Below are 24,516 nucleotides of genomic sequence, written 5' to 3'. Positions count from 1 at the left end.
CTCCAATAGCCAGTTTTGAATTTACTTGATTTATTGATTTCTACTTTTTTTAAAAAATAAATAAGAGGGATCCCTGGGTGGCGCAGCGGTTTGGCGCCTGCCTTTGGCCCAGGGCGCGATCCTGGAGACCCGGGATCGAATCCCGCGTCGGGCTCCCGGTGCATGGAGCCTGCTTCTCCCTCTGCCTGTGTCTCTGCCTCTCTCTCTCTCTCTCTGTGACTATCATAAATAAATAAAAATTAAAAAAAATAAGATAACACAACAAATAACTATTTAAATAACTTAGTCCTTTGTGGGAAAGATTTTGACTGGAACTGTATTGGTGATGGAGAAAACATCCAGACCAGCCCTGCTGCCCCTCTCCTTGACAAAAATGAAAGTCTCGGGTTGCTTAAATTGCTTCTATTTTCTTTTTTCGTAGGAGAGCAACTGTATTGGATAGTGGTATTCACAGATTTGCAGACTTTCAAAGGTTTAAGGATATGTACCACGAGGCTGCCAGTGGTGTTTTGTCTTTAACAAACTGGCTTTGCTGGAACTGCAAAGATCCCACGCGCAGAAGATGACTGCTGCTTTAGTTACTGCTGTCAACTTCTCCGTAATGCATAAAATTCTAAGGTAATGAGGAGAGTTATAATGGGTAGTGGAGAAGTCCATGTGGGTAAACCAACTTCTATAGCAAAATAGGTAAATGATTTTACACTATGATTTTGTATCCATTATTGAGTCTGAAACACACAGAACACTAGCTTCTTAGTGACACTTGAAAATAGCTGTATCAGTCCTTTACTGCCTCTGGAGTCTTTTTATGACCATCCCTGCCGAAAAACTTCAATATTGAGGGAGAAAATAGAAGTATTCGCATTTGGAATTAAGTTTTCCATCACTTTCTATCTTTATTCTTACTGATACGCATTTGTGCAAACATGAAAGCCAGGATTGATTAGAACAATAATTTTGTGGCCCACAGAACACATGCTAAATCAGCACTCTTGTCTGGAAGCTGGACATTTATCTTTCCAAGCCAGGCTAACACCTAATTGTCTCCACATTGTGAGAAGTGTAAAGGCCATCACGACAATGGGGCAGAAAGTTGAGCCAACTCGATTTATTTAACACCTCATAACACTCGGGAGTTTTTCTTCACTGCCCAGGCTTGTAAAATTTATTATGAACCTTTAATCCCTCCCCCTGCTTTCCTGAGGGCTTTAAAGTGAATATAAAACAACAACAAACAGAGTCTATAAAAGCATTTCCACCCCCGCCGCACATGTTGCCAGCAGCTCGTCAGTGTCCCTAAGAACTTGTCCAGGTCGCGGGCGCGTCGGCCAGTTTAGGCCAGGCCTGCCTGCACTCCAGCTCTCTGCGAGCGGGGCCTTCCCAGCAAGCCGGCGATTGTGGGGATGGCAGGCCTCATTCTGTCTTTGCTGCTTAAATATTTCTATTACAAGGATAACACAGTCACACAATTAAAAAAAAAAAAACAAATACTATTACTTTTAACACAAAGACGCTATATTCACATGGAAAAAAATTAAAACATTGCAGAAAAGACTAAACTGAAAAGTAAAATTCCCTTGTTTTCATCTCTGCCTTTGCTCCAAGATACTGGTTTGTCGTTTTTTAAGTGTGAGACATGAGTATTGTCTAAGAGTGTCACCGATTACTTCAAAAGGTTGGACAAAACCAAAGTAATCAGGCTTCGGCATCTAGATTCTAATGGAAGAACAAACGCAAAACAAAACAAAACAAAACAAAATAAAAACCAGGAAAATTCCTGTAATGTAGAATTACGAGGTGTCATTTCCAAAGGCAAAAAATGGTGGCTTACTTCTCTTCCTATCCCAGTAAAGAATTAACAGTGCGTATTATTACCCTAAAGGGGGGAGATCCTGGCTCATGAACGACACTGGACCATATCATTTATCATACAAATGGACAAAAGGCATAAACCAGAACAGTCCTGGATGAGCCAGCGCACGGGGCCATCCCACGTATATTCAGTCTCTCTGGTTTCAGCATCGATTATGTGCTGCTTCACACTGTTACCTGCTCCACAAGTGCAGTCTTGTTCTACATTTTAACTAATTTTAATTTTACATTTTAAGTAGACTAATAAGTGTCCAACCCGAATGACTAGTAAAAATTGATATGTATTGATAGGAATTGAATGATTAGTAAGAATTCAATGTGTTTTTTTTTCTTTCTTTCTTGATTGATTAGCAAAGACCTTAATAACCTCTAAGATTTTTCTGCCTCTGCCTCCAGACTATCAGCCTCTTACTTGTGATTCTGTGGTTATTGGGTTTGTCGGTTTTTGCTCAAAGCCTCTGAAATTGCATTGAGACACAGGAGGCCTTTTTACCTGATTCTGGGAGGTCTGGATTGGCAACTGATTCTGGGGCCCAGAATGTCCGGCAGCCTGTACCACTGAATTGATCAGTGGTCTCACCATATTTTCAAAGTGGATGGTCCTATTCCTGAGCTTCTATTCCGTTTCTCTTGGGATACAGTTATAGTGTTTAATGCTTGTTTGCTTTGCATTCCATCCCAAACAAATTAACAACAACAACAAACAGATTTATTTATTTATTTTAAAGATTTTATCTATTCATGAGAGACACAGAGAGAGAGAGTCAGAGAGACCCAGGGAGAGGGAGAAGTAGGCTCCATGCAGGGAGCCCGATGGCGGACTCGATCCTGGGACCCCAGCGTCACACCCTGGGCCGAAGGCAGATGCTCAACTGCTGAGCCACCCAGGCATCCCCAAAAAACAGATTTAAAGTGGGGCAGGATAAGAGGGAACAATGATGACTATTGGAGGGAAAAAAAAAACAAAAACAAAAACTAATTAAAACCTTTTTTTTTTTTTTCATGGCAGGGCTCCTTTTCACTGGAATGTCTTGATTTGCCTTATTAAGTTTGAAAATGATCCTGTACTTGCTCTCCCATCCCCTTCAGAGCCGTATAATAGTCTCAGCCTGCTAGAAAGAATGTTGGGGAGACAAGTGCTTGAGCAAATGAATGACCACACAGCACTGTAAGAACAACGATAGACAGACTTAGGAACGTTCCGGTAGAGAGGGCTGAGCTCTGTGAGGGTGGGAGTGGTGAATGGGATGTGATGTCAGGGCAGGCAGATCCTGATCTGGGTTTCGAGAGATGGGCAAATCCATTATGGAGCATAGGCATAAAGGGATCATGAAAGACTTGTGTGAGTGTAAAAATCCCATAATTGAAGTGTCGGGTGTTGGAACTACTGTTAAAATTGATTTGTGTGGCTGGTTATGTTCTTTCACAGGAGCCTTGAAACTACGAGTGATCTCTTTATATACCGCATGTTTGTATGAAAACTGGTCCGAGGGGTATGTGAGTGACTTTGCTGTCTTAATAACTAACATTGTTTTAAAAAGACAAATGTAATTCACGTAATTAAAAATATGTATGTACAGATATATAAAATATATATTTTGGGAGGTGTATACCCACAATTAGATTCTCCTTTTTGAGGCATCCTTTTTTTTAAATTTTTAAAATTTTTTAATTTTTCCTTTTTTTTTTTGAACTGTTTGGATCTCCATAGAGGTGCCATATTTTGCAACACAGTAAGGTTTTTGAGACACCCCAAATTTATAAAGCTGTATCCAGAGATCATAACTTCCTTAGCGAACCGTAAAACACATATGCTTAAGTAATTAAAGGTACTTGTGGGGTTAAAGCATGCTTGAAACTCCCAAACAAGTTTGTAAGTACTTTTCCAGAGAACCCTTTGCCCAAGAAAGCTTACGTCGGTCCTCCGCACAGCAATAACGTGCACCACTGACCTCAGAATATCTGATGACGAGCTTTCCTCAACACAGAGAGTTGATCTTTTGCTTATTTGCCCTCCATGGGAGTATGTTGTTGAACTGTGGCTCGGGGATGCGGTGAGTTAGTAAAGGAGGGAAGTGAGAGTTTTAATTTTCCTAGTTAAGATTCATCACCATCCCTCGATACCGCTGTACCTAAATGTAGGCTGTCTTCTTGCGATGGTTAGGTTTTGGTTGGTTCTCAATGATCGAGACCCACCAGGTTGTTTGTGTAGAGAATCAACAGGTGACCGCTTTGCTTGGTGCATGTCATGGCTCTGGTCTGCGGCGGGAAGTGACTCTGATCATCTTGGAGTGGGCCTATTCCCTTTGGTCAGCTTTTCTAGCTTTACTGCCTATAATGACTTTTTCTCACAACTCTTAACGGCTCTTTCCTCTCTTCAACCCTTTTCTTAGGGGAGAAAGAAGAGATGTAGTATAGCACCACCCTGCGGGAATTGGTACTGGGGAGACCGGTGCAAGAACATGACAGTAGAAGACCTACTTCTACCATTGTCAGTGATAAAGTCCTTGATCTTGACCTACCCAATTTATGTCTCCTGCCAGCACCCCTGAAGCTGTGGCCGGCTAAATTGTTACTTTGCAAGTTGGGTAAACTCTGACTCTTTATGGTTCTTGACATTTCTTGTATAAACTCTCTGTGACCTAATTTCTTTGCCCACCCATTAAATATGGGTGTTTCCCAAAGTTCTGCTGCTGGCTTACTACTTTTCTCCTTACTCATCCTTTCCTTGGGTGATCTTATTTAGTCTCGTATGTGGTTCTAAATGATAGAAGATGCCTTGCAAATCTGCATTTCTAGCCTCAAACTCTCATTGGAGCTCTGTACTCCTATTCCCAACTCTGATGCTCAGGGCACCTCAAACTTAACATGTCTTGTACTAACTACTTGTACCCGCCTGAGTCCTCACCTCCTTTAGGATCTTTACCTCAGTTGGTGGTACAGTCATGTACCTGGGCACATAAACTAAGTGATGACCCTTGACTCCTATCCTCCTCTGAAACCCCCACATTTTAGTCATTAGAGCCACTTATTTTCCTTCTTAAATCATTTTCATTTCCAGCTTTATTATCACTACTCCCAGTTGAGCCCCTCCTATGTGGTTCTCAGCCACAATAGTGTATTAGTCAGTGTTCTCCAGAGAAATAGAATTGTATGTGCAGAAAGTACATCTGTATCTATAGATCTCCAATAGAAGATAGATATTTGGATAGCTAGCTAGCTAGGCTTATTAGAAAGGGTTGGATTATGTCATTACAGAGGCTGGTAAGCCCAACATCTGGTGGTGCAGGAGACCTAGGAAGAGCCAGTATTTTAGTTCTGGGGCCATCAGGTAGGACGAAGCAATGTTGCAGATGGAAGACCACAGGCAGTTGCTTGGGGAATTCTCTCCTGCTTGAGGAAGGATTGGCCTTTTTATTCCATTCAGGCCTTCAACTGACTGGATGTAGCCCACACACAATACGGAAGTCATCTGCTTTACCCAAGTCCACCCATTTAAATGTTGATTTTACCCCAAAACACCATCATAGAAACACCTAGAATACTGTTTGACCAACTATCTGGGCACCTTATGACCCAGTCAAGTTGACCCATAAAATCAACCATCACAGATAGCCTCCCAAATGGTCTGTTTTCGCTTTTGTTCCTTTCAGATTTGTCCTCCAAAGGCATCTATCCGAAAGACAAATCAGACCACATGGCTCTTCTACTTAAAATTGTTCAGTGATTCCATATTACCTCCAGAATAAAGTCCATACTGCTAACCTCAGCTAACACACAGAGATCTAGGATCTTGCTCTGCCCATATTGCTGCAAATTACTTCCTTGCCATTCCTCACCTGACATATTGTGCTCTCTAGTGGCTTTTAGTGTTACAATTCCTTGGACACATAAAGCCAAGATTTCTGCTGTCCTTCTAAGTGGAATTCTTTCCTGCTCCCCTGGCACTTGGCCGATTCCCACTACTGACTGACACATAACTCAAGGAATATTCCTGACTTTCTTTGATTCTGTGCAGAATATGGTGTCCATATTTTTACCATAGCTTTACTACACTTATTAGAAATAATATTAGAAATATTAGAAATAAATCAGTTTAATCATGGGACTGACAAACCAACCTCTTATAAGGCAAGAGACTGTCTAATTTATTTTGTAACCTCAGCGTCTGACTAGCGTCTGACATAGTGTTGCTTGATAACTGTTGACTGATTCACTGACTGATTTGAAATCCATAAAAACTCCATATTGGAGTCGGATGGAGGACATAAAGGAAAACACAGATCTGCTTTAGTGAAAATAGAAACTAAAACAAAAATTAAAGGCACCATAGAGTTTCAGATTTTTGGGGAAAGTAACTTTAAGCAACTTGTAACAAGTCAAGAGCTTCTTTTTGAGCATTAAGCATACCTGTAAGGTAGTGTCTGGCCGGTTGGTGGAGCATATGAGTCTTGACCTCAGGATTGTGGGTTCGAGCTCCATATTGGGGGCAGGGATTACTTCAAAATAAAATCTTTAAAAAAAAAGAATACCTGTCAGACCAGAGGCTACATGTGACTTTCTTCATCATGATCATAAGGCCATTTCCTTCTCTGCTAAACAGCCAGAGAGTTGGGGTTGTGGTGCAGCGATAAGCCTGAGAACCCAGGATGGAGATAAGTGATTGTTGTCGCACTAGTGGGTAAGATCAGCTGACAGTTCAAAAAATTATTTTATTTATTTATTTTTTTTCAAAAAATTATTATTAATCATTATTATTGTTATTTTTGAAAGATTTCAGATGCCTGAGAACACTATAATTATTATTATTATTATTTTTTTGTGGTTTGCACTTAATACACAGGCATTTTTTGCTGCTAGGCACTGTTTAGTCCATACACCATATTCTGGGCCCCCGAAACCATGGCAACCATGATTTCTGATCATTTGTAGGCAATTTAATTTGGCTTAAACATTTAGATCCATTATTCTGCTGGTTATTTCTGAAAATGATTTAAAACACACTTCAACAAGCATCAATTTTTATTTTATTTTTTTTCTGAACCATTAACATTATCTTTTTTTTTTTTTTTTTTTAAGATTCTAGAGGTAGAAAGTGATTTGTAGCCATCAGGTTATCCATTTGCTTATGGACCATTCACTTAGTCTTTGAAATAGGGTTCAAAGAATTCAGTGTAGGGCAGAGATGGGTAGTATTTTTATTTTATTTTTAAAAGAGATTTATTTATTTATTTTAGAAAGAGAGAGGAGAGAGAGAGAGCAGGAGGGGCAGAGGGAGAGGGGCTTGGAGCCTGATGCTGGGCTCAATCTCACAATCCTGAGATCATGACCTGAGCTGAAACCAAGAGTCGGCTGCTTAACCAACTGAGCCGCTCAAGCGTCCTGACAAGTATTATCTTTTAAAAGAATTAATAATGGCCCTTTCTCATTTTCCTCTAAGTTAACACCATGATGAGCTCAATAACTTTTTTTTTTTAAATTTCACTTATTTGAGAGTGAGAGAATGAGTGTGAGAATGGGGAGCAGCAGAGGCAGAGGGAGAAGCGGACTCCCCGCTGAGCAGGGAGCCCATGGGGGGCTGGATCCCAGGACCCTGAGATCATGACCTGAGCCGAAGGCAGGCGCTTCACCGCCTGGGCCACCCAGGGGCCCCTCAAGTACTTTCAAATCCTGAAATGCAAACTGAGATAAAGACAGTTACTGACGGTTTTACATGTGTGTTGGAAAGTAGGATGGTACCATTATTTTTTAAAGCTCTTAACTACAGGAATAAAATATGTCCAGTTTCTAACATCTCTGTACATCCAGAATCACTGTAGCTTCTCAATTTACAATAGCTGAATCATCTAGAGGTTATGAAGATTGGGGTCAGAAAATAACAGGCCGGGTTTCAATCCTCAAAGCTCAAGAGGAACTAATGTCCTTCACAGGTTTCTCCAATTGGAATCTAGAAGCTTCCCTTCATAATGACTCAAGATAAATTCCCCACATTTGTCAAAACTTGTGGATATATAAGGAAATTTTTCTTCTCTCCAACTTGAGAAAGACAGTTTTGTTTTCTCATAGTCAGTGGGTGGGGGAGTTCTAGTACTTCTTGTTGATAAAATATTTATAAGGCAATATTCTCGAAGTTGTACAATTGTGATGGTAAACACATTTATATGAAATTTAATGAGGCCAAGTGGGAGTGTAGTTAAATATCTTCTTGGAAATCTTGGCAAGTTACAACGGAGATTAAGATTCTAATTCATTTTAAAATGGGATTCAGTAATTTGTTATCTTTCAACCCTTTTGTAATTGTACTGGGGAGTCATACAAAAAGCACAAATATTAAGATTCCTTATGCCGGTGTTAGTTTGGCTTGTCAGTGTCTCTAGAGCTTCTTTTTCTTTGTTCAGATTACACACTTGGCTAAATGTTATCATTTGCATTTTGATATATACACTGGATTTTGTTAGTGGCAGAAATATCTTTATAAATAAATGAGAAGAAATTTTAAGATGTTTCATTTCTGCATGTAAACATCTGTGGGCACAAAAAGCCTGATGTTGTCAACAGAACCTTGATACTATGGTAGGGTTTTGTAATAAACAGTAGGGAAGTGTTAGTAATTGGGCAGACAGCGCGAGGAGTCTTGGTCTAAGCAGATGAGCCTCCGTGGGCCTGATGCCCTTTTAAGCAAACTCTGTTGAGAACTGAGGTGTTTTTGTTTTTGCTTTTTTGGTTTTGCTTTGTTTTGTTTTGTAACTTACAGACCATCCTCTACATTGTTAAGAGAAACTCATACCTTAAATGTAAAGTTGGCTGGTACAAGCCATTTAAAAAAATTCTCTGATTTTTGAAGCCAGATTGTATGACAGACTTTTAGTCCTGCATTTTTGTTTATTTGAAATATTTTATTCATTCATTTATTTTAGATGGGGAGGAGGAGAGCACCTGTGTAAACAGGGAGAGGGAGAGAGAGTCCTGAGTAGACTCCACACTGAGCGCGGACCCTGATGTGGGCTTTATTTTTATTTATTTATTTATTTATTTATTTATTTATTTATTTATTTATTTATTTATTTAATTCATGAGAGACACAGAGAGAGAGGCAGAGACACAGGCATAGGGAGAAGTAGGCTCCACTTAGGGAGCCCAACGTGGGATTTGATCCCGGGTCTCCAGGGTCTCGCCCTGGGCCGAAGGCGGCGCTAAACCGCTGCGCCACCCGGGCTGCCCCACCACCTTCTTAAACCAGTATTCTCACGTGGCAGTAGCAAACAGTCTTCAACCTTTATGTATTCTAGTCAACTGCATTTTAAATGTTTCTTTTGTCTAAATACACAGTCAGATTTGCATATTATTATCTCAGCTGTTCCAGCTCTATCTCCCAGTCTTCTCTTTTCCCTACTCATGGTCCTGCTGCTGTTTCACTGGGCTCGAGATTCCATTCCTGGCAGTGGAGGGAAGGGAGGGAGTTGCAGTATTTATACAGCATACGGTGTGGCCGCAGAAAGGCTGGTCCACTCCCTCAGTATCGGTTTTGCCCAGATGCCAGTGCCGCCCACCTATTGTTGTCCATAGCTGACTCTCTAGACCGGAGGACATGCAACATTGGCTCTTTTGTGTGTCATGGTGGATGACACATTCTGTGTCCAACTGGTACCTTTTGTAGCATAATGCAGGGGGTCCTGTAGAGGCAGCATTGCTTTCCCTCCCCTCTTTTCAAGTTTTTGCTAATGTGGTCCTCTTCATTCTTTTTTTTTTTTTTAAGAGAAGTAAGCCTTTGTTTTCTTGTTTCACAAATAAAGTTGGCTGAGTTGATTGCTTTTCCATGATTAGCCAAAGAGACCAATCCTGCATCATCCTCCAACTCCTACGACTCTTCCTTTGTTTCAGCCTAGGCTGCGACTGCGGCAGTGGCAGGTGCGGCAGTGGGGGCAGCGGCCACGGTGACAGCAGCCAAAAAGGCAGATGGGTCAGCCAGGAAGGCCTTGACTCTTTTAGTGAGTGGGAAGGTGTCACCAGCCTTTGCAGACAAAGCCAGACCTGCTCATATCTATTAATGATGGAAAGGGGCACTGTTGGCAATAACCTGCCTGTAGACATACGCTGACAACGTCGTGGACGCCCTCCAGGAGGTGAGAATGCAGTTTCCTCTGTGATGTCAAGCACTTCAGGGTTGTAGGTGCTGCCGCTGCCACCCACATGCTGGATGATCGACTCAAAGGAGGAGGGGGGAAATGTTCAGCATGTTCAGCAGTGTGGCTTTGCTGGCTCTCATTTTGTCTGTAGTCTTTATCAGCTGCAATTCACTAAGGATTTCAATGGTGCCCCTAGAGATTTTAGTGGCGGCGTAAAGCCTGGAGAAGGAGGCCTTCTCGGGCCCCGGACCAGTGTTCGGGGCTGGCACAGTGACTTCACACAGGGCTATGATATGACACCAGCTGGCACGTTATTGGCCAGCAGCATGTCCCTGAACTCAGCAAGGTCTTCCTTACTGAGCACAAAGCCCCCATTCCACCAATGCGAGGCTGCAGTCTCTCCAGATACCCTTGAATGGCCTTGTGCATCATGGTGGTCTTGCCCATCAGCATGACAGCCTTCCCGTGGACGGACATGAATATGCTGCATCTGCTTGAAACCTACAGTGTGTGCCTCTACAGTGAAACATTTTGAATAATCATCCAAAAGTTGGATGATCTTAAGGAAGTGGTGGGACTCCCAGCTTGTCCTGACCCCCGAGCTTCACGGTGGTATGTCAGGGATGGCCACATAGGGTTTAAATACAATGTCACTCTCACAAGGATGCCTGTAGAGTCCTCTTCATTCTTTGGGTGGGCCTCCTTTGGGGAAAGCAAGCTGAATCATCTTACTAGATACTTTCAAGTGCCTATTCTAAGTTCACAAAAACCTAGAAATCCCCCGTCCCTCAGACTTGCTGCTTAGGAAACCAGAGGTGATGTTTACTTGTTCCTTCTCCTCTCTGCTGACCCTTTTCCCAGGCTCGCCCGGCATCGGCATACTTCTAGGTCTGCTACTCACTACAGAAGTGGTCGGCAATCCTCTCCATCCAGAATCACCCTCACACTTCTGGGGAGATGCTCTTCGGCATCCACTCTCCCCTTGGGGTTACAGTAGGGAGTGGGGAGTGGGTGTCCCCAATATGGTTTTTACTTTGTTTCTTTAGTATGATTTTCCAACTAGCTGTGTATTTTGTCCTCTAGAAGAGAAGGAAAGGAACATATAATAAATCTTCATGTCCAGTCCTGACTGTTTTTATTCTTACAAGTAGCTAGATGTGCACTGAATAGTTTGTAATCTGAGTCTGTGTGTGTGTGTGTGTGGGGGGTGTTGTTTTGAAAGTAGAGAGTTGTTAAGGGGAGGAGGGAAGCAGAAATCATCACTCTTTGTTTCAAGTTGCTAGAAATGACTCATTAGAGAGAAGAGATGTAGGAGAGGGGAGAGCGTTGCTGGAGTGACTCTTTAAACAGGAAGGGGGATGGTAGCCGGTGCTCCGTTGGTCTGCCTGCCTGGACCTTTTGCCTCTTGCCTTTCAGTTGAAAGTTTCCTGCCTTGTTTACTCTTTCCTGATTGTTGCTTTGGGTGTTCTGAATAATGTAGCCGAGTGCTTCATGAAGGATCAGAGAAGAAATAGGAACTTTTGAGAGGTCCAAGTTTAGGACTTAAGATTTTTTCACAACAGCTTTGATTGTGAGTTTAAAGTAGCGATATTCAACCAGGAGGAAGCAATAACAGCTAACGGATAATCGTGGTTATGTTTGTATGTTGATTTGTTTTCCTAAAAAAAAAAACAACGCAAACTTCCCCCATAATGGCAATTGTTAGTGTTGGAGTTGGGAAAGCAGTTGGGGCATGGCCTCAGGGTAAGAATAGAGGACCAGAGGGTCAACCTCAGAACATCACGTTGAAGGATGTCATCACTACTCCCTGAACGTGTAAATCATACAGCAGTCTTTCCTGTCTGGGATGAGCATGTGCATCTGTGCTTTGCTTTCCAAGAATGAAAGTTACGAGGGATGCCTGGGTGACTCGGTGAGCGTCTGCCTTTGGCTCAGGGTGTGACCCCGGGGTCCTGGGATCGAGTCCCCTGCAGGGAGCCTGCTTCTCCCTCTGCCTGTGTCTCTGCCTCTCTCTGTGTGTCTATCATGAATAAATAAAATCCTTATGAAAAAAGAATGAAAGTTATGCTTGTTTTATAACTGCATAAAGCTTGACCTAGTTGAATATGCAGGTACCTGCTTGAAGATACTGTTCTATAAAAGGGATCCCACTCTGAGCTCAGAAAGAAAGGGGTAGGAAATCTCCTTAGGCTTCAGAGGCAAGAGACAAAGATATCCAAGTGGAATGAAAGCGAATGTAGGCAGGAAGCCCTGGTGGGGTTGGAAGTTGAAGACCATAGGGGAGCGTAGAACAGAGTAGAAGGTAATACCAAAAAGGGGCCAGGTGTCCAGCGGGGAAGGCACACCTGACAGGTCTCACAGGTGGAAACAAAGTGTTAGCTAGAAGCCTCTGGAGACGTTAGAAGTAAAATGGTCAGGATCCAGGCAAGAAGTTCATTGACACTTGTGGGGCGTAGGAAGCAACCAATAACATGAGCTTAAGGTAGGATTCCAAGCTCAAAATATTCTAAGACAGAGACCAGATTACAGTCTTGGTGTGACGGATAGAAATAGGTTAATGTGGCTAAAGTGAGTAATGTGGTCAAGCTATTCCAACTCTCGGCTCTCTGGAATATTTTACACGCACACGCAGACACAGGGAGGACTGATATAGTAAAGAACAGAATGCCCACAAAATCTCATAGAAGTAGAAGGAAAATATCAGTAATTTCATTCTATTTTTGCTTCTGTATGCTTTCTAAATGGTCTTCAGTGAATGTTATTTTAAAAAATATTAATATAAAAATGAAAAACAAAACAAAACAAAAAAAGAAAAGCAATCGACGCAAATGAATTGCAGGGTACTTGCAGAGAGTTTGAGAATTTGGTATTTTGTTCGGTGACTGGTGATGGATCCTGCCTAGAAGGGGCACAGATGCAAAACTAAATTATTGCAGGACACAATAAATTCTCTTGGAATTGTAAATTTCCATATCCAATCTGTGGGCCTTTTATCTTCTAGTGGAAATTTCTCAACGGACTGATAGAACAGCCACTTTCTTCCAAAACCATCATTTAGGTTGGGTCTGTCTGGGACAAGATGAAATAAGATTTGGAAATTATTGAACTGAGGTGATTAATTGGAAGGATTCAAACTGAATAAATTAAGATTGGACCCCAGTTCCTGTACTCAGCTGGATACTTTTTATTGGCCGATTGAGCCCATAATGGGATAATGGAATAAGAAGAATGTTGGGCTTTGTTTTTTAGTTCATTTTGCAAATGAGAAAAGCCTTAGGCAAAATTCCTTTTGTTCTTAATGCCAAAATATTTCACCATTAACTCAACATAAAATGTATTAGATAATAATTTCTAAAAAACACTGGACCAATAAACCTTGTAAAAAATTTTTAAAAAAAATCTTGTAAAATTTAAAAAACTGTCCCAAATACTTTCATTAACCCCCAATGATAAAAGTAGAGCCAAAGATATTAATAACGAGAAGATAAACAAATCTTTCTCAGAGCTTTTATTCATACCTCAGGAATTGGGTTAGAAGAAAATAAATATTTGGTTACATGAATGAAATCCACTATTCAAGTGTATTACACACACATGTACGTGACTAAGTACAGTCCTCTGGTCCAGTTGCAAAGTCGGTTTGAATAACTCTCATGATTTTGACCTGTTCTTGTTCGTGTGTGTCCCCTGAATTTTGGAAAGGCACAGTAGCATTAGGACAATAATTGGATGGCTTGGCCATAGATTCCTTGGATGTTAGATGACTCACATGCTGTGTCTTTAATTAATGCAAGCCAGTTGTGTTTAGCAGGGGATAGCAAATGGGCCATTGTCGTGTTTGGTAGAGTCATGCCACCCTTACCCACCATGGGTTGGGTGGATAAAGGTCACAAAGGAGCCCCTAAGGAATATGACGATGCTAAATGGACCCTAAATGTGCCCTTCCCCACATAAGCACCGATTGAGGTTGTAATATGGAATTTATCAGGACTCTGCTAATTACAGATCCTTTCCACTCTTTGCTACAGTAAAATAACGAACCTCGTTTAATTCCGTCATTAACATGCTGCGAGCGCAGTGATTGCTCCCATCCACAGAAACCCTCAGCACGACCCCCAGGTGGGCGGCGGACATGCGTGTTTTCTGACTCGGTTATTTGCTTTGTCATGACGGCTTTGGATGGACTTATTCAGGCTGAATGGGATTTACCTGTTAGGAGGACAGGTCTGGGATGATTAGGCTAAAGCAGCTGGCTTTATTCATGTTTTCTCATCTCTTAGTTCCACTTAACAGATACAACTCCTCCTGAGGCCAGCCCAGAGGTGTAAAGTGCCATTTTGTTTCTTGTTGCTACGGCCGTTTATCCTCTCGCATATATTTGCACAGGTTTTCTTGCTTCTAGATGGTAGTTGCGAGACTGCCGAAGTCACTCCTCTTTTCTGGATGTGTGTGTGTGGACACTGAGCTCCAGCATGCACAGCCTGCTGCGGCCTGGGCTCCCCCTGGGCTCCATCACTGCTCTGTTGGTTCGGGTGCATTGACTGGGCATGGGCGCTGAGCCTGGCGTAGAACCTGAGGCATTAGAATGGTTTCCCTAAACTTCCCTTCCGGAGTGGGGTGTCCTTTCCTTTTCTTCTTCTGTGCAGGGAGATAAGCTGCTCAGGCCCAGGGTCCGGGCTATGTGGACTCCCATAAAAGCCCTGGGCCCTTTCTGTGTGATGCTTTATTTTTTGTTCTAAGCAACTAAACAAGTTTGTCTTCATGCTTCCCCTGTGTCATCCTGCACCTGTCCATTAGGATCAACCACCAAATTCCCTAACCAGTGAGTGCAGGGTTGGCAGAGATGCCCACGATAGCTCCTTGTGGGATGCGTGAGCTGGCATCAGCTCACCACTGTTTATGGGTATCTCACACTTTGTGTGGTGTTCCCAATTCCAATTAAAAAGGGAGTCAAAATTCAGGGGAGTCAATAGTATAAAGGCGTACCTTGCCTAATGCAGTAGAAATGGCCCAGAAAGTTGCACCTGAATAGAATATTTATTAATCATAAGGGAGGTCATTATATCGGAGAAAACTGTAGTGAAAAGTTTAGTAAAGCAAAGATTTCAAAAAAAAAATACATTTTTTCCAAATAAACCATGCCTCCTGATTTATTTAACTTGTACACATGGAGTTTACCTTTCACATTTTCTTTAAAGTAATATATGTCTATAAAACTAAAAAAAAAAAAAACTGTAACAGTTTTATGGGGGGCTGGGGCTGGAGCAGGGATCTCTCATGAGTCTTTCATTTTTTAGGTTGTCTCGTTCCCTTCAGATGGAAAGATGACTCGTTTCTTTGGCAGCTTCTGACAGGTGCCGAGGAGTCACCTGCAAAGACATTGTGTTTTCCGTGGGGGAATCTGCATTTCCGTTTGGTCATGTGCTTCCTCTGTTCATTGAACGGAGGCATAAGGAAGTAGCAGAGCTGGATTTGGGCGCTGGTTCTGCTCTAGAAGGCTGCATGATTGGAACAAAGCCGATGGCCTCTCTGAGTCTCCTTTTTTAAATCAATAAAACTAGAAGAGTCTGCTTAATGGTTGCTAAATTTGCATCTAGTGGTGCAGTTTTAAAAAACAAAAATAAATGTGAGTGTCCATCTTTGAAAACATTACCAAATCGTGAATTTCTCTATTTATATTCAAATGCTAACTATGAAGGACACATGTGCATTTATGAAGGCGAATAATGGCATAGAACTGTAGGGAAACTTATATGTTTAATAGAGCTAAGCGATTCACGCCCAGTAGTGGCAAACTGCATTCCTGAGTAATGGTGGAATATATTTTCTCAGGTGATAGCTTAAATTCAGCCCTGTTGGGGCTTAATTAAGGAGTGCTGTCTGTAGTCATGAGCGATTCTGTGGAGTAAAATCACTGGAGAAATAGAAACGCTCCAGAAAGCAATGCCAGTCTTTGGCATTGGAGGAATAATCTGGTTGAGCTAGTTTGGGCTCTTAAATTTGAAGGAGATTCAAGGCTCTGTTGAACGGACCAGGGGTGAGTCCCAGTGGTGTTGGTCTGTTGGAAAGAGCCAGGGAAGTCGATTTTGTGTCTGGGCTGTTGGGCAAGTTCCCGAAACCAATTTTCTGCTGGAAACGGTGTGTATCCTTCTGGCAACAAGCTGCTTGAGCAATGAGCTGTCACATTTCAACGCAGAAACCTTTTGTTTGGCAATGAGATAATTTTAGTTCTTTTTCTATCAGGAATCTATTTAGAAATTCAGCATAAATGCATTTGGAGTATACTGGCTTCTTCATAGGGGAGCTGAGGTCCAGAGCAAATCATAATGTGTGGGTGTGTTCCTCCATTCTCATCGGCACCTCCTTCCATATGCCAGGTTTAGATACAGGGGAAAAAAGCACCAAGGGCAACCTTGGAAGGTGGTTCCCAAAGCACAGTATGTGCAGAGTGCAAGAAAGCACATCCATTCTTTGCCTTACCAGTGGAGGTCAGAGAGTGATTTAGAAGCTGAATCTGTAAAAAAAATAAATAAATAAATTAAAAAATAAAAAAAAATAAAAAAGAAGCTGAATCTGTGTGTGTCCGTTCCTGAGGTTTTGTTGGCATCTCCTGGCTTTTGCACTAGATAAGCTTTATCAGCCTTCTCAGCTTTAAACCACTAAGATACTAAGTATTATAAGGGATGTGCTTGTATTCAGATGGCTAAGAGTTCTACCAAGACAGACCATCCAATCGTCTTTATTTTTATCTTTGGTTTTTATAGTATATAATACTGCCCATTTGTTCTTACATGCGACTAGTATGGTATTCGAGCACATTTTCTGATATCATTTTGTGATACTCTATTGCTTATGCAAGGAAAAACGGACACGACAAAATTACACTGCTTTTCAGGTGGCTTAGGTGCATGTCTTCTAACATAGAGTCTGCGTACAATATAATCTGAACAGAATCATGGTATCTTCCTTCCTTTCCAAGAAATCCCTGTTCACTTATCTTTATTTATGTACCAATAGAGAGCAAACTGCAGCTTTCCTTTACATTTCCTTTCATTTTCTCTGTTCACCTAACCTTTCAACAACCCTTTTGAATTCAATAGAGCATGTAATTATTGCACCATATAGAAACAGTTGGGGGAAACAAATGGCATAGTGCAAAAAGGTGTAATTTATGGTAGTAAGTCATCCAGAAAAACGTGGAAGGAATGTTCAACTTATTTTAAATATCTTAATACCATTGCCTTTTGTCTTTCAGTTGTGCACGTTAAATTCTTCATGTGACACATGAAAAATTATTAAACACAAGCTTATATAAAAATCCAGCAGAAGTTGCTATAAAAATTAAAATGTTCCAATTTAAATGACAATAGGAAACCAGCAGGGTTTAAGGCATTTATTTTCTTGGTTCAAATATGTGACTGTAACTAGAGTCTAGACATTTTCGTTTGTCAGCAGCTCAAATAACTTCTCATGTTCTTCAATCTTAGAAAGATACAAAGGTGAGATTCTGGCCTCATAGCGCAGCAGCGTGAAGGTAGAGCGTGTGCGTGCGTCAGTGTGGTGGTCGGATGGAAGTACAGCCGACACGTTGATGTTGATTTTATGAGGAAATCTGATGTATAGAGTATGGGACTGTAGCAATGTGAAAATAATGCTCTCACATAGTAATATTACAGCCTACATAGGTGTGTATATATGTGTACACTTTGTAAATCTATAAATAGCATGCTAGCATTTAATTTGGGAGTTAGGACTTTCAAAATCAGAAATATAGTACACAGAGAAGTATTATTTCAAAGTGTTTACTTCATTATTTGGCTTCTGTGAAATCCCAGTGCTCAACTATGGATTTGACCCATGTTTTAGCTCAGGTCCTCTCAACATTGGATTCAATAAAATAATCTGGGGAACTTAAAAAAAAAATCCCAATGCCAAGACCCCATCTCTGGAGATTCTCATTTAATTGGTCGGGAAGTGAGGCTGGGCATTGCTGATTTTTAGCAGCTCCCTTGATGAATCTAATGTGCAGTCAGGGTTGACAGCTACTGCTTCCGGCCTGTGTCGACGAGCAGTCGGTGGGGGTATCTAACATCCCCCACGTGATGAGCTTCTGTTCCTGGAGGTCTTCCTGCCATGGTGACCGCAGAGACCTAGAGCTGCTGATGTCTGCAGAAGGGTCCCGTCTCTAGGTTCAGGCAGAAAGACCCAGGATGGGCAGTGCAATGGGAAATACCTCAGGAAGGACTGTGTTTTAGGTGATGCATACAAGATTATAAGCTTAGGTGGAGTCAGGCCTTGAACCCAGTCTTCTGTAGTGAGAGGGTCGAATGTGAGTCTCTGGAGTCAGACTGCAGGCCTGGCTATGTTGGCCTCTGCGTTAGCTGGCTGGTGCAGTGGTGATGCATGTGTCATTTATTCGTCAGCCTGGTAAAGACTGGAACTCCTCACTTTTGAGCCGGTTATATTTGGGGAAGAAAAATATGGCACCAGCCACAGTCTTACATGACAGGTCTTAGTTACTTAACCTCTTTTGGCCAAAGTTTTCCTTTAAAAAAAAAATTATTTATTTATTCATGAGAGACACAGAAAGAGAGGTAGAAACACAGTCAGGGGAGAAGCAGGCTCTCCGTGGGGAGCCTGATGAGGGACTCGATCCCAGGACCCCAGGGTCACGCCCTGAGGGAAGATGCTGAACCCCTGAGCCACCCGGGCATCCCTGGGTTTCAGTGTTCTTACGTCTCAGTTAGACAGGTGTCCTGTTGGGCATGAAGATCTGGATTTGCTCTCTGCAGTTGCATGGAGTTGATTTAGGTTTCAGACAGACTGGAGTTTGAATTCTGGCTCCATCTCTGGACTTTGTGCCTCTGTGTATCCTCTATGAACGAGAGTTCTTTGGTCTATTAATGTGATGGTGTAATAGTACCTACCTCAAGAAGTGGTTGTGAGTTGGTGTACGTAGAGTGCTTTGTGCTGTGCCAGGCACACATGGGTGTGTACACGCTGTAGTATCAGGTACTTCATGTCCCTGGGAAGACATGTGTATGTTTCCAAATGTCTGGAGTATTTAAGTATTTACATGCTAACATTCAGAAATGTGCGTGTGTTTAATATAGAGGGAGCGTGTGCATGCACTTGGGAGGAGGCAGAGGGGATCTTAAACCGGCTTCATGTGGGGCTCGATCCGGGGCTCGATCTCACCACCCTGAAATGATGACCTGAACCAAAATCAAGAGTCAGATGCCTAACTGACTGAGCCACCCAGGCACCCTCCCCCTCCTTTTTTTTAGACCTTTGAAAGGATGTAGTGTCCCTGATGAGATTGACGCTCTTGACTCGGTTGGTTAGGCGACGGTCCCTTAGATGGTCAAGAAGTGCCTTGATGAAGACTTGGTGCAGCTGATACAGAAATGCCTCCTCATGCGCAGCCAGGAAGCTGCTGCCTTGTGAAAGCAAAATAAATGTTATCATGTATTAGCTCAGGAGCAAAGGAACATAATTTTTAATGAATGACGCTTCTCTCTTTAAGCTACTTTAAAGTCATTTGTCACCATCTACGCTCAGAAAACAGCGAACATTCTCACAGAACATGCATGCACGTCTTTTGTTGCGGCTCTTCCCACCCCTGCCTTCAGCGGGAACCCACGCTGTGAGCCATACGATGAAGTGTGAGGAATGTTAAGGCCGGGGGAGCGTGAAGGGGTGGGTGGGTGGGTGTGGGAGTCCCTGTGTGTAACTACCTTCTAAAATTAAAGATAAATTGTTTCTTAATTACCTGCTATTTCGGAATTAATGTGCATTCCTCTCTCCCACTACTTTGGATGATCAAGGGCTGATCAGACTCAGTTATTTTAGGGTATTTTTCCTCTGCTCTGTAACACCTGATATTTAGAAACCGAATCCCCTTCTAGCTCTCCTTTATTTTTCCTGTGTTCATATCAGTGCTCCCCAGGACTTCGTTTGAACAATTCAACCTTGTCAGAGGAGAATCATGCTCTCCCCGTATTGTACTTAATTGTGCGCCCTGTTGCTTCTAAGCCGTGTGCTTTAGGTACCTTGCGCACTTGTCAGCAGCGGCATTCCTTTTCATAGTCCCACTAGGTAAGAATGACACCTTATAACCTCGCTCTCTCGCCTTTCTCTTCTTTGTTAGGTAAAAACAAAAGGGGTATTTTGATTTATAAGTGGGAGTCTAGCTTGGCTCTCACCTTCAGGATATCCTTGCACAGGGAAGAAGACGAATGTTTTCTGCTCTATGAACAGCCTATAGAGAATTTGCTTCGCATGTTCTTGAACTTCCTACCCCTTGCTTTGGGGTCCCTCCCACGCCATGGAAAGGGAGAGCTGTGGAGAATGTGGATTCTTGGAAATTCTCTGCTGAAGCCAGATGTCTTGCCTCCAGCAGCGGTATATTTGGGGGACATTAGGTTGCTTGCCTTTTGTACAGTTGTGTCAAGGTAATAATTCATGTTGTCTGATCAAACAGTTGGCAGGGCTTGGCTGTCAGGCCAGTCTTTTAGAATTTTGCATTGACAATTTCTGAATGAAATAAAGGCTGCAAATTATATTCAGTCCTGGGAACTTGATCCTGGGGATAAAATTAGAAAATTGGGAATGGTTTGTTAGTTGGATAAGTTTAGTTTTGCAGTCAGCTGATGCTTCATTTTATCTATCATCTATCATCTATCATCTATCAATCATCTATCAATCATCTATCATCTATCTATCATCTATCTATTTCTATCATCTATCATCTATCAATCATCTATCATCTATCACCTATCTATCATCTATCATCTATCTCTATCTATCATCCATCTATTTATCTATATCTATCTATATCATCTATCATCTATCTATCTATCTATCTATCTATCTATCTATCTATCATCTCTCTATCCATCCATCCATGTATCATCTATGTGTCTGTCTATACCTGTCTTTTTACCATCACTTTTTTGAAGGTGATAACTTTTTATACAATGAAGTGCATCAATGGCAGGTAGAGTTCATTGACATATGTATATATTCAGGTTTAACCACCACCCTAACCAAGTTATGGAACATTTCTGTTATGCCTGATTTTTCCTTATGCCCCTTTCAAGGTGATAAGAACAGCCCATCACAGGCTGTCATTCTTAAATGAAGACACATCATCAAAACTCAGTTGTAACTGTGCGGCTAAGACTGACTTTAACAAAAGCAATACTCACTATAATTAATTTATTGTAAGTAGAAACATGCAGGCACTAAAGGAGTTGCTTCTCTTGACTGGCAGCTCAGAGGAGGAGGGGAGGAAAGGGTGGAAGTGAGTGGATGTTAGGGCGCAGCGTATCTCCTGCAGTTAGCTCAGGATGTTCAGGCCTCGGCTTTTGACAGACCTGCTTTTCTCTGCTTTAGCAGAAGGAAGGACAAGATGCAGCGAAGGACAAGATGATCCAAAAGGAAAAGTGTCACATGTAGTAGAGGTCAGAGAGCCTTGCTGAATTGTTATTCAATAAGTGCAAGATTGGTAATTGTTATTCAACAAATGCAGGTTTGGTGCAGAGACCAAAGGCAGCTGCCAGGGAGGCTAGAGATGTTAAAGGTATGTGTTCAGTAATAGAGAGCATGCGGGCTGTATAGAGTACACTGGCCAAAGGATTAGCTCTTTATTAAATCAAAAAAATTATGCCTGGGCACGGCGAAGGAGGGACTTCATAGTGTTTAACATTGTGGGTGGGAGGGGTGAGACCAAGGCAAGGAGGCTGGTGATCCCAATTAAACAGGGCTTATCTTTGATGAGATAGGTCTGAGTTCTTCACCCGCCACATGTCTGTGGGAGTTTGATACCGTTCAGACAGCTCAATTATAGGATTTGAATGCCTTTAGTGACTCAATCAATCATCTGTAGTAAGGTTCAGGTTGTTTGCGTGCTGCAGTGTGCTGGTGAAGACGGCAGTGAGTTCTTTCACTGTAAGAATGGTGGGATTGCAGTGGGGGAAACACTAAAGCTATTTCGGATTTAAACTGCCTGCATACCATTGGGGCACAAAAAATAGCTTGGAAGACGGAGTAAGATAGACGTCTCAGTTTTACCCAAATGCCAGCCCTTATTTGTTTTTCTATTTATGCAACATTACTCAAATTGAAGTGACATGCAACTTGGTCCAAAGACATCAAACAAGTAAGACTTCTCTGGAGAGTGGATTCAGAGCAGTTAAAGTGGGGAGGAGAGTGCTGTGGATGCTATGACCGAATTTTGCGTTCAAGTTCAGAATAATTGTCCAAAGCGAGAGGATTCTAGGGAAGCCAGAGCATCGTGCAGAGTCCCCAGCAGTAGTGGCGCATTGGTGTTTTTGCCATCCTGACAAGAAAAGTGCTGGCGGTGTGTTGATGCTATGGGCTCTCTACCGATGCCTGAATTTCCCTTTGAGATTGGATTTCACTAGAAGTCAGTCCGTTGGGTTTTTTTGGTGTTCCTCTGACCGTCCTCAGAAATGGAGTGAGCTGTTCCTTTTACGTGTTCTGAAATACCCTTTATCCTTAACACATGGCAGCTTATTACTTTTTAAATAAGATATAAATGCTTCTTAAGTATGTATGTACTTTTCAAACACATGCTTGAATTACTGTTTGTTGTTTTCTTTTTAAAAAATTGTGTGTTTGATGGTCATATTCCTCTTATGAATAGGCCTGTTATTTCATTTTTAGTACATGCTAATTCTCCTAAGGCTACAGCCCTCATTTCCCTGGAGACAACTAAAAAAAAAAAAACAATTTATCAGGATCAGAATATTGTACAACTTGAGAAATTTCAGTTATGATTTTTTTCCCCAACTAAAGTATGTTTCAATTAAGCAAAACAAAACAAAACATGCAGACTTCCTTTCTCTAAATCATGCTTTGAATACAGTCTCTCCTCTCCCCCCAACCTATGGAAAGACTAGTTTTCTTCTCCGTCAATTTTCTCCGTTTTCATATTTTACATGTGGTTGGATAACAAGACTCTAACTTTCCATTTTATAGCTAAAGACCTTGACCTGTTGGTTCTAATAAAGAGTTATGAATCATGCCCTGATAAAATGACCCCACTCCCCCCCACCCCAATAAATTCCCTTGGTGGGTGATAAAACAATGGATTAAAGCAGACACATTTGGTCTCTGTTAAAGCTATTTACAGTGATTTCTCTGCGACAAGCATTATATTTTAGGGCAACCAGATGCTCCTCTTTCAGGGTCCGTCTTGTTACGCATTCTCTCAGTATCCTGGGGAAATCACTGGGGGCCAGCAAATTATCTTCTCTCTGCTAGTACAGTTATATAACTTAGCTCCATCCAGGAGAAGCTGTGAATATAGAGAGGGAAAAACAAAAACAAAAACAACAACAACAACAACAAAAACCCAAAACAAAAAAGCAACCACACAATGGGAAAAGCCACCTTGAAAAAAAAGAAAAAAGAAAAAAAATCACTTAACGAAATACCATTTATACCGTTTGCTTTCTCTTTGTCGTATGCTTCGCTTCCTGTAGAGGGGGACTTAGGAGGCGGCCGGCAGCTGTCCCAGGACGTTAGTGATGCTCGCTCTCTACAGTGTTGTTCCTGAAAGAGTGCAAACTGCCCGAGCCACCTCATGGCTCAGGGAAACCCAAGTGGGGTGTCCTCAGAGCGTTAGGCTTAATGCTTCTACGGCTACATGGCTCTGAAGAAGACGTTGCTGAAGACCTGCGTATTTATGTACATATTTGGAAGATTTGGACGACTTATTATAGATCATAGTTTTTCAGTTGGCTGGTTGGTGTTGTGTCACCTCTTGAAAGCTTCAGCATCTTCCATCTTTGTCTCTGCCCCAGGTCTTCTGATTTTTTTTTTTTTTTGACCAATAATAAGAATAATAGCACTAATGATATTGTTAAAACTGTAGTCTGCTTTTCTTCCTAAAGCATCGATGAGTGCTTCCATGTAAGCCTCCGGGAATGTGGAGGAGTTCGTCTTTATTCCTGCAGGGGAGTTCCCCGCGAGCTCAGGGAGGCTGTAGATCGGGCCTTCTCCTCCTCAGCCCTGCAGGACTCTGCTGCCTCTGTGCTACAAGCGAATCACGCAGTGCGGCCAGCTGGAGAAAACAACACCCCTAGAGCAGACTATCAGATTTCATAGAGGCAAGGTACTTTTCTTCTGTTTCAAGAAAATAACTTCCTTTTAGCAGTGAGAGGGCAATGGGTGCTGAGGACTATATGGCAGCTTTCTTCTCACCAGCTCTGAGAAGTCTAGTCTATGGGAGCAGATTTGAAAGAGAAAAACTGTTTGCTTCTTCAGGGAAGAAATCAGTGTGAAAATTGGATGATGCTCTACCCTAAAGCCATTTGGTATCCCTAGCACAATGCGTGGCAAAAAGTTGGCGTTCAAATATTTGCTGAACTAAAATTTCTGTGTTAAAAATATTTGTGAACTGGAAAAAGAAAAATAGCATTTAAGATACTAAGTCCCAATAATGGTTGTTGTAGGAATAAGACAACATAATTAATGTCAATGCATGCAC

At 41.9% G+C, this 24,516-nt stretch overlaps 1 protein-coding gene and 1 pseudogene across 1 annotated transcript in view; one reads left to right on the top strand and one right to left on the bottom strand.

Moving 5' to 3' along the window:
* LOC106560064 overlaps positions 1 to 1,782 on the top strand; it is a 41,978-nt gene extending 40,196 nt beyond the window's left edge. Inside the window, exon 4 of the transcript XR_005374326.1 lies at positions 422 to 1,782. The gene's annotated coding sequence lies outside the window, so the exon portion shown is untranslated. The remainder of the gene's footprint in view (positions 1 to 421) is intronic.
* Positions 1,783 to 5,116: 3,334 nt separating this feature from the next.
* Positions 5,117 to 14,132, bottom strand: LOC119877272 (annotated as a pseudogene).
* Positions 14,133 to 24,516: the final 10,384 nt, after the last annotated feature.

Source organism: Canis lupus, chromosome 19 (genome assembly GCF_011100685.1).
Source record: "Canis lupus familiaris isolate Mischka breed German Shepherd chromosome 19, alternate assembly UU_Cfam_GSD_1.0, whole genome shotgun sequence".
In the NCBI taxonomy this organism is placed as follows: domain Eukaryota; kingdom Metazoa; phylum Chordata; class Mammalia; order Carnivora; family Canidae; genus Canis; species Canis lupus.
The sequence above is the reverse complement of the archived record's forward strand: the minus strand, read 5'-3'. Positions and strand labels throughout refer to the sequence as shown.